Source organism: Mytilus californianus, unplaced genomic scaffold (genome assembly GCF_021869535.1).
Source record: "Mytilus californianus isolate M0D057914Y unplaced genomic scaffold, xbMytCali1.0.p SCAF_18, whole genome shotgun sequence".
NCBI classification, from domain to species: domain Eukaryota; kingdom Metazoa; phylum Mollusca; class Bivalvia; order Mytilida; family Mytilidae; genus Mytilus; species Mytilus californianus.
This window is the reverse complement of record NW_026262666.1, coordinates 7652760-7664239: the sequence shown is the minus strand read 5'-3', so window position 1 is coordinate 7664239 and position 11480 is coordinate 7652760. Positions and strand designations below refer to the sequence as shown.

The 11480-nt window shown below is 31.9% G+C and overlaps 1 long non-coding RNA gene across 1 annotated transcript; it reads right to left on the bottom strand.

Moving 5' to 3' along the window:
- Positions 1 to 2027: 2027 nt before the first annotated feature.
- On the bottom strand, positions 2028 to 10477 carry LOC127726675 (uncharacterized). The gene is made up of 2 exons (XR_007993636.1): positions 10339 to 10477; positions 2028 to 5740 (listed from the first exon to the last, which is right to left on the bottom strand). It is a non-coding gene; the product is annotated as an uncharacterized LOC127726675 (long non-coding RNA).
- Positions 10478 to 11480: the final 1003 nt, after the last annotated feature.

The window sequence follows — 11480 nt, the reverse complement described above, 5'->3', positions numbered from 1 at the left end:
ATTCATATTTTCGACGTTTTATTACGGAATTTATATTTTCCAAAACTGTGAATTTCTGAAATAATTATTTTCTGTGGGTTTTTTTTCAAATTATTATTAAGATAGGAAGATTTTAAGACATCTAATTAGATGTCCTAAATTTAGGACAAAAAATGCAATATTTACTAAGTTAAGAAAGCTTCATGAACACAAATTAGGACACAAATTAAGTATTTTTCCCATTTGACATTTTTTCCCATTTGTTTTATTCCTTGTTTTTTTTTATTTACTTTGTCGTATATATGATTATATCATATGTATGTATAATGCATGTGTAATGTATGTTTGATATTAGTAAATATTCCAAAAGGAAAAATAATAAGTTAGAAATTTAAAACTATAAACACTACTAGCGTATTAATGCTATCGTTCGAACTTATATTCAAATTACTGTAAGACTTTCAAAAAATATAAAGTACACGTCAAGTGAAAGTAAAAGTAGATTTTACTAGTTTCTAGAAATCGTTTTACTAAGTACCCTTCGATATAGTAAATGTTAAACCATACAGATTGAGGTGAATTTAAAAGTAACTTCGTCTGGTATGTAGAATAAATAACTTACTTAATTTCCGTTTTTACTTGCGTAGTCAATATATATCAATACCTGAAAGTGATAGTGTACCTATTAAATTTTTCAGGTGTCCTATTTAGGTCCTTTGATTTTAACATATTTGTTTTATTTGGTTTCAAATTTGTATATGATATTTTGCATTACTGACGAATCAGACTGATATATTTATTATACAGTGGTTAAATCAAATTGTATTTGAAATTCATAACAATCTCTTTTTACATTTATATTTTTTTATGTGATTCTAGATTGTCGGGTCACCGACTCGGTTATTTATGTCACCTAGAACACCCTATTATAATTGACTATCATTAAAATGGTAATTTATGTATGGGGTGTCTTTTACGTGCAAGAGATGTTGCTCTATCTAAATACGGGTCAGCCTTCATCGTCCCCTCCAGACAGACTAGCATCGTTTCTGAAGACCATACTCGCAAATGGTATCAAGGGATAGTTAAGTTCCTTGAAATTTTCTCCCTGGAACGAGGATCGAACCAGGAACCTTTTTGTATGTTGCCTGATGTGCTAATCACTACACCACGGATTGTTGTTTTGGTCGTTTGGAGAAACACATGTTGCTTTTAATTATTCATACTCCCTACTTTGTATCTTTTCAATTGTATATATAAGCGATATAATATACTTGTTAAACTCGTAAATAGAACCCAAAATGCAGATGATCTTATTTTAAAAGATTTTCAACACAAACGTCATTGAATATACAAAAGACAATTTACAATAGTTATTTGAACATTTAATGGTCATTTCTTAACTGAATTGTATAGTTCGTACTTATGGTGTGCTATTACACCAATGTCCCAGGTTAGGGGGAGGGTTAGGGCCTTCAAATTGGTTTACCCGGCTACATTCTCTATGGGCATGTCTCAAGTAAGGAACGAGCCTGTAAATCAGTGGTTGTCGATTGTTGCTTTGTAACATATTTGTTTTTCGTTCATTATTTTTGCATACATTAGGCTGTAAGTTTTCTCGTTTGGATTGTTTTGCATGCCTTTTATTGCTGACTATGCGGTATGGGCATTCCTCATTGAGGCCGTACGGTAACCTATTATGGTTGTTAATTTATGTGTCATTTGGTCTTTTGTGGAGATTTGTCTCATTTGCAATCATACAATATCTTCTTATTTTAATTTTTGACACTATAAAATACAAACAATATAACAGACAACTGTATAAGTATGTATGTGAATGACAGTGGCTTTTATATGAGAATTAGAATACATTGCTTCGCTGAGCGCAGCTTGATACGACCGCAGAGGTCCAACCCTGAACAGTTGGGGCAAAATGGACACAATAGTCGCGCTTGATACAGGTCTGAATTTGAACTGTAATTAAATATTTGACACAGATATTACTTTATTCCTTCAAAATCATTAATGGCCATGTAAAAATGTAAACATTTATAAAGACATGTTTTATTAATGAAGCGATTTACATATATATGACTGACGAACTGAAGCTCAATAATATGAACATACTTATGCTGTGAGTAATGATATAAGTGAATGCAACTTAATATAATTAGAATATGTTTTATTTAAAAAAAATTAAAACGTATCTCTCAATAAGACATGGAATGGACAAACTGAAAAGAAATATAATTTTTCTTCAATTTCTTCCCGGTTGTCAGCACTTCATGCTAAAACATTTTTTTCTAAAATATTTATTTCATAACATCATATTGAGACAAATAAAATGTTTGTATCTACTTAAACAGTTTTTGTATTTATGAGGGTTTGGAAGGGGTCTTCTTCATTGCCGTAATCTTTATATTTTTAGTATAAAATTGAGAATGGAAACGGACATGTGTTAGAGACAAAACCGAAACATAGAGTTAAAAAATGAAGGCCACAAATTGGTCTTAAACACAGCCAGAAAATCCCGTATCCGTAGGCGAACTTCACCTGGTCCCTAAACAAAAATGTGTACTAGTTCATCAGTGAAAATGGATGTCATATTTAAAAGCTTCAAAACATGTAAATGAACTAAATTTTAAAAACAAGCATACAAGACTAAGAAAGGACAGAGGCTCCTGACTTGGGACAGGCGCAAAAATGCAGCAGGGTTAAACATGTTTAATAAGATCTCACTCCATCCCCTATACCTATAACCAATGTAGAAAAAAACTGCAATACGCACAGTTAAACTCAGTTTAAGAGAAGTCCGTGTCCGATGTCAGAATATGTAAGGGAGTTACCGTTTTATCAATATGGGGGAAAGGATGGACTACGATGAAATTTGAAAAAAAGCAGGACAGGAGTTTTGAGTAAAACAAAGTCAGGATGTGATACTTTGCAAAAAAAAAAGCAGAATAACAATCTATGTAAAACAAATCAGGATAAACTTGTCAAAAAAGGCTGGACCGAATAGAGTGAAAAAAGGCAGGACAGAGATAATAAAAAAGCAAAGTATTGCAAAGTTAAAAAAAATAATGGAAAGAAAATTGCATCAGTATTTGTGAGAAAAAAAACAGAAAAAATTACATATAACTAACAACTTTCTTCAACAGTATTACAGGCCAATTATATTCTTATCTCTAAATTTTTACTTTTACCATTTAAATACAGATTGTGTTCTGTTCTTTTATAATCAAAGATAGCGAAAAACCGGTACTTTGCTTTTGCGCCGATTGGCATTTCATTTGCGCAAAAAAAATATTTCATTTGCGCCACAAACCATATTTCATTTGCGCCAAAAATATAAACTTTCATTCGCGCCAATAATACAGGTAAATTGTATAAAGGCTTTTTTGCGTTATAAAGCATATTCCTCAGAAATCAGTCATCATAAAACCATACAAGTTATGTTAAAACTTAGTTAAAACACAGTTCAGTTACTTTGAACATATCTAAAAAGGAGTAAAATTACGAGACATGCAGTTCTAAGCATTATACACTATAGCTATAGTAAAACTATATTTCTGTCCGTTGTTATGCTGGCTTTGCAAGTTTTATGGTACACCTAAACTATTTTTTATATGATGCATATATATATGATAAGCTTTATACCGTCATAACCGTACGGGTGATCATAAAAAATACAGACTTATTTCCTCTGTTTGTCTCTGACATGACAATGTCCATACACCTCAAACATGTGAACACTTTATAATTCTAAACCTCAGTTTTGTATTAGAAATGAGTTTGAACAATAGTCCAGGAGAAATACTGTAGAAACAAATCTTATTCACGATACAGCAATGATTATTTAACTTTTCCGTTATATGTTACATGTACCTGCATTACCTGTGAAATGGCGCAAATGCAGTTTTTATATTTTGGCGCAAATGAAATATAACCTTGTGGTGCTAATGAAAGATTGGATTTTTTTTTTTAAATGGCGCAAATGCAATGCGCCCCGAAAAACACTACTTGATCTACATTAATAGCTGAATATCCATTTAACAACTTGTTCGTCTACACACAGATTTAATAATTTTAGCACCAGAATTGATTTTATTATTATCAACACAAGCTAAAACAATACTTTTTTTAAAAACATACCAATATTTAATAAAACATAATCATAAAACATACAAAAGCTACTCTAAAAAGAGTTGCATGTGTATGAAAGACTATCTAAAACGTTATAATATATTGTACAATATGTAAACTAAAATAAGCAATATAACTTCAGTATTATAAGTTGACATTAATTTTTACACTCAACAAAACTTTGAGAAATTACAGCAATTAACCGACAGAAAACTTTTTAAATAAATATAAAATGTAAAAGTAAAAGAATGCAGTAATGTTGATCTTTCTCCACGGAGAGTTATCATAGCCTAAATAGTCATATACTGAATATAATAAGTTATAATGTATAAAATATACACATACTACAATAGTAAACAATTATAAATGTGTAAAAAGATCTCAACTTCTCAAATAAATTAATATATAAATGCTGCGTCACAATACTTATTCACCATCATACTTAATTATATCAATTATATCAATAAAATAAATAAATTACTAATTTGCATTCCAAGATGTTGCCGTATTAATCAAAACTTATTTTTCAGCAGAACCTGAAAAAACCCAAATTTCCATAACATTTACAAATAAATTATTTAAACATTTAGTCAAATAAATACAAATCCGCACCAATTAAATATTTACACCAAATGCTTCAGCAAAGTTTTAAACAACAGAAATGAAAGACTTTTGATTTTAGGAGAGAGTCGTTGTCACGCATGCGAAAAGAGAACATGAAAAAAAATAGTTGTGTTTATATATGTAATGTTTATTGTTTAAAGTTGTGATATTTAGTTGTCTCTCTCATAAAATTAAATGCACAAGGAAACCAGCGATTATTCCATAGAGAGACAGTTCATCACTTGGACCATTCGTGACAGAGCCTTTGTTTGGAGGGCTGCTTTCTAATTCCAATATGTAATCATAAAATTTCTCATTATTCAAAACACATAGTAAAAACCCTACTTTATAAAAATCCTTTCGATTTGACATACCCATTTCAAAACCGTGGGATATCAATTTTCTATTGTGAAATACTAATAGTTTGAAGTCCATCACTTTTCTGGTTTTACCGCATTTAAATTTCATCTCACAACTATCCAATGTAGGTAGTACATGTTCATCGTCAGGAAATATGCAAGGTACTTTGAATGAATTAATTATATTAGCATTAGTATCTAGTCGTTTAAGGATGGTTTGAAATAATTCGTTTAAAGTTTTCCTTGAAGAGTACTTGCAGAAGAACAAGCTTAAATCCCCATACAACTCCGTATTCGTGGATGGAAAATTCACTATAGGTTCATTACGTGTCGAACCACTGAATATAAAGAGTGTGTCCATTGGTTGTGATTCTTGTGGATCAGCACAAAATTGATGAAGTTGACAGTTAGCATCAGAAATGCAATGGTACAATGTTGCATTGTCGCATAAATCCCTCTGACGTTCAATTCTTTGCTGACCTACCGGACAATTGTCAAACTTTTCCGATGTTGCTAAAGACCATTCTACTGTAGCAGACAATCCCAAATATTATATGAATGATTTTGTAGACATTTTGAACATGCATACTGACAAAAAATATGTCATATGATACATTGATCTGATGTCCAGCACGTCACTGATGATACTTGGTAGACTATCTATCGAAAATAAAATCAGTATATCAATTGAATTGCTTTTTAAGATGTGTATTAATCATTTTGATCAGTAAATATAAGAATCTAATGCATATTTTGTAAATTTTAGGCAAATAGTTTCGAAGTTATCCAATCCATTGTAAAATGTTGAAAGTGTAGTATATGTAATATCGGTCTAAGAATGGATTTTTTTGCGAATACATTCATATTCAGTGTAAAATATGTACAAAGGCCTCAATAATTATTCTGTCCAAATATACATCATGAACATGTAAACTCTTGTCGCGATATATCAGTAGCCTTTTCCGCTAACTAAAGTTGCCCTTCATGTACTTCAGTGCATAACAAGGACTGGGTAGATACAAATGTACTCTCATACTGAAGGGATTTTCGGCCATTAAGCATACTAAAAATAAGTCTTACACCTAAAACAAAACATAAATAAATGAAGAATGTGTCCCCATGGACACAGATGATGCCCCACTTGCATACAACATTATAAGGGGACATAACTCAAGAACGATAAAAGTGACGCTACCCAAATTTGTACTTGATCTGAGTTTTGTGGTAAAAAGTATTGTGTATAGGTCTCATAATGTTTGGTTTGGACAAACTTAAGTTACAGAACGGAAACTAAAAATTTTGCAATTTTTCGATTTTTAAAGAGGCATTACTCGATAACGATTACAGTGACGCCACCAAAATTCAACTTTATCTGTATTTTGCAGTAAAAAGCATTGTGTATAAGTTTCATAACATTTTGTTGAGGCAACTTTAGTTAGAGAACGGAAACTAAAAATGTTGCATTGTTTTCTATTTATAAAGGGGCATAACTTGTGAATGGCTTAAGTGACCCCACCAAAATTCAAACTTGATCTGTATTTTGTTGTAATAAGCATTGTGTATAAGTTTCATAACATTTGGTTGAAGGAAACTTAAGCTAGAGAACGGAAACTAAACTAAATATTTTGCAATTCTTCCGTTTATAGAGGGGCATAACTCAAAAACAGTTAAGGTGACGCCACCAACATTCAAACATGATCTGTGTTTTGTGGTAATAAGCATTGTGTATAGGTTTCATAACATTTGGTTGAGGCAAACTCAAGTTAGAGAACGGAAACTAAAAATTTTGCAATTTTTCAATTTATAAAGGATCATAACTATAGAACGGTTAAAGTGACACCATCAGAATTCAAACTTGATCTGTGTTTTGTGGTAATAAGAATTGTGCATAAGTTTCATAACATTTAGTTGAGACAAACTTTAGTCAGAGAACGGAAACTAAAAATTTTGTAATTTTTCCATTTATAAAGGGGCATAACTCTAGAACAGTTAAAGTAACGCCACCAAAATTCAAACTTGATCTGTATTTTGTAATAATAAGCATTGTGTATAAGTTTCATAACATTTGGTTAAGGCAAACTTGAGTTAGAGAACTGAAACTAAAAATTTTGCAATTTTTCCATTTATAAAGGGGCATAACTCTAGAACGGTTAAAGTGACGCCACCAAAATTCAAAATTGATCTGTGTTTTTTGGTAATAAGCATTGTGTATAAGTTTCATCACATTTGGTTGAGGCAAACTTAGAGAACGGAAACCAATTTTGGGACGTACGGACGGACGTAGTGGCAAGAGATGACTTCAGACTGTTAAAAAGGTCAATTCGGAATATCTAAAAATAACTCGTTCACTTCAATCATTGAAATGGAAATTATTTCTATTTGAACACCTAAACCAAACGGTAGCAGTGGTTATGGAAGCAATCGGACAGCAGTGTTTATCCACAAGGTTAATTTTAGAGATCCTATGATTTTTATGATTTTTTTATGCCCCCGCTGTAGCGGAGGGGGCGTTATGTTTTACCCTTGTCCGTCTGTACGTACGTACGTAGCACTTGTCGTGTTGCTCATGGCAAGTGAAATTTAATGACAAGTCCGAATTGACCTTTTTCACAGTCTGAAGTCATCTCTATGGAAATTGTACGGGCGTAATCATGACTTGGTTAACCGTTATGGAATATTTGTGTCACACATGACTAGTGATGGCGTCCGTAAAATTTACAAAGGGGTGATTTCAACTTCGCCATTTGGAACTCTTTGTTTAATAGCTTTCTTGTGAGCAGCAACCCTCTATCAAGGAAATCATAATAGGAAATACAAGCCCGTGAATATCGTATCAGTTGGGAGATATATACTCCGTATGTAGGAGCTGCTGGAATGTTGCTACATAAAAATGGAAAGTTCTCAATTAGGAAGCTAAAATCATCTTTTTTGTCGTAAAGTTTAGTTTTCAACCGACCCTCATTGTCAATTTCTAGATGTAAGTCAAGATATGAGGCAGACTTAACTGTATCTGTTGTATCCTTTATATCTAGTTCGATGGGATAGGTGCGTTCAACATAGTCACCAAATTTTGAATTATTTTGTGAGAGAACATCATCTTCATATCGGAAAGCAAAGTTAAAGGATATTGCTAACTTCTTTTCTTTCTTCCTAAAGAAGTTCCTGTATGAAATCAGCCACATAAGAATAAAGGAACAAGTCGGCAAGAAGAGGGGCACAATTGGTTCCCATGGGAATGCCGATAGTTTGTTGAAAAAAACGTCCGCCAAACGTAACAAATATTTTGTCAATCAAGAAATCAAACATCTTGATAATGTCAGTTTCAGAGAATTTTTTGTTTGAATCAGAGTGATTTTTTACAAAGTAGGATTTATCCCTCCCTAAGACAAGATACTTGTATCTACGTTAGCCATACTTTTTTCTGAAACAAAGCTATACCAACTCTTTTAATTTGTCTTTCAGTTTGGAATTGGGATTACTTGTGTAAAATGTAGAAAAGTCAAATGTTTTAATACTTTTGCAAGATGAAAGAGTCTTAGATTGTATGTACTCTAAAAGATCTTTGAATTTTTTTACTATCCACATCTGATTCACGCCACCTCTAGAATAGGCAGTTTCACAATAACTTTGAAGCTTTGATTACTGATAAAATTGATGTTAATAATTTAGAAAGAGGTTTCGAGGAGCACTTGGAAGACTCAGCAATATATACCGTTATTTGTATGGACACTTATGTAGTTTAGGTATCCAATACAGTAATGGAAGATCCAGTTCTTCGTCTTTGGTTGAAATTCCAAAGGAACATAGAACAGACCTATGATTTTCTCTTTAGTAAGTATCGTGGGGGTATATGTTGAGTTAACAAATGAATTGTCAATACCTAATTCTTTTATCAAGCAGTTTATTTAATGAAAAGTAAAATCACAAAAATACTGAACTCCGAGGAAAATTCAATCGGAAAGTCCCTAATCACATGGCAAAATCAAATGACAAAACACATCAAACGAATGGACAACAACTGTCATATTCCTGACTTGGTACAGGCATTTTCAAATGTAGAAAATGGTGGATTGAACCTGGTTTTATAGCGCTAAACCTCTCACTTGTACGACAGTCTTATCAAATTCCGTTATATTTACAACGATGCGAGAACAAAACAGACATTATAAATAAAATAGTCAAAATATGGGTACAGCAGTCATATGAAATTTACACACAAAAACGATGTTGTTTGGGGCTTTATATGCGGGGACAACAACATATTTGTCATGGAGGTAGGACAAGTGTTTTGCAACATTTGGGTCTTGAAAGATTGACGTAGCATGGTTATTGATAGACCCATTCAGTTTCTTAATTCTGATTTGTATCAACGACCTCACAGCCTTAATCCATTCGGAAAGAGTATCTACGACTTCTTGCTCGCGTTTAATCCATTGCCTGGCATAATCTTTGACCGAATACATCAGTATTTAGAAGTTGTGTTTCAAAATGATTGATTTAGGCTCACGATATTTCGGACCTTGGAATAACACATTTCGCAGGGAAGTGTTATTGACAATGTTGAGGTCACCGGTAATAACGTGGCCAGCCGGATTATATGTGACTGGGGAACTAGCACAGTTGCAATCAGGAGGATTAGACTTGAAGTCGTCAATATTGAGATCATGCAAAACTTGTTTGTAATGTTCACTTATTTCTTTGTAATAAAGTGTAATCTTCACTTACGTTTTACTACCAAACAAGCCAATAGGAAGTTAGTTATATTAAAGCATCATTATGCGCTCCTGTCCTCTCAAAAATGTTGGTATTTTGAAGAACCTTTTGTTATGTCTGTAGGGTTTCTATTTGGATCATCGAGCACAGAGGTTTACATGCAAAAACTAGGGCTTGTTTGACGAAATACTTCTGACTTCTGTGCTATTTCTAAAGTCATAGCTAGGGATACTAGTTCAAACCAATTATTGTTCTTGTATAGAACAATTACGTTATTCCAAAGGACCCACAAGCGGTAACATGCGATTTTAACTACTCATATTAAACAAATACAAAAGAACAATACTTCGGGAAACAATTACTTGATTGATAGAAGTTTAATGACACTCACAAAAAAGAAATACATATTAATTTACTTTGGCTTGTATGTGTTGATAAAGTCAATAGGAAGCATTTATATAAATTAATACATATACATATCTTAGATAAGATTAAGATAGAGTTTAAGGCAAAGTATCATAATATATGAAAATGTACTCACAAAATATGATATATCCTTATCCTCGTTATCCCTCCCTAAGACAAGATACTTTTTCCTCCCCATTTAACTGTCTCAAATTTTTCACTTTACTAGATTTAATTGTAAAAATGTCTTATCTCTCAATGTGGTATGATTTGTCATATTTATTTTTATCACAATAATATGCGAGAACATATATTTATCAATCTATATCTATACGTCCTTGCGATATGTAAATATATATTTTTGAACATTGGTTTTTCCCCATTTCCACAAATAGATTGATTGAATAGTCGACTCCATAATATCTAAATGTCCTACATTATGATTGGTTATTTTCCCCTAACTTGCTTATAGTATGCATAAACGGGTTGTTTCCAGATTTGAATTTAAATGGAATGCCATTAAAACAGACAGATTGTGACCCAAATTGACCAGTTATATAATGCACAGTTGAATATTTTGATTACGAAAATGCTAAGATTTTATTGATTGAATAAACGAGAATCTTGGTGACAGGAAAGAGAAGTGTATTGATAAGTGGACTTTGAATTTTAATGATTTTTTTAATTTCATATATGTTTTACTTCTCTTGCTCCATTGTCACCAAGTGTTCCTGTTAAATAGATATGAACATGTATACCCAAAATGTAGATTACTATCCTTCAATTTAAAATACATATGACCTATTAATAGACACCCATGAGACAGTAAACAATTTTGAATTATTCCAATATTGTGAATAGGAATTCTAAATGGCTATCCTTGACTTCATTTTGATTGGACAGGTGATTTTAAGGTGCTTATGAAAACAATTACATGTAGTATAAATTTAAATAACCAATAAAAAATCAAATAGGTTCATTGTATTTGTTACTTTGAAAGGTCATACTAATCTTTAATCATGACTGTATACCAATCATATATAGAAATGATAAAACTATAGATAAGTGTGTAGGCGTATATATATAGTATGGTGTTGTTTTGTCAAAGTTGGCTGGATTTCGTAACAATTGTTAGGCTATTTTAGTAATTTTAAAGTGGAAATTAGTTGCATATATTTAACATGTAGGATAGACAGGATATAAAGTTAACTTATTGAAAAAATCTATTTTTGGACTAACTAAAATATTAAATATAAATGTTACCGGAGTGGCATTTAA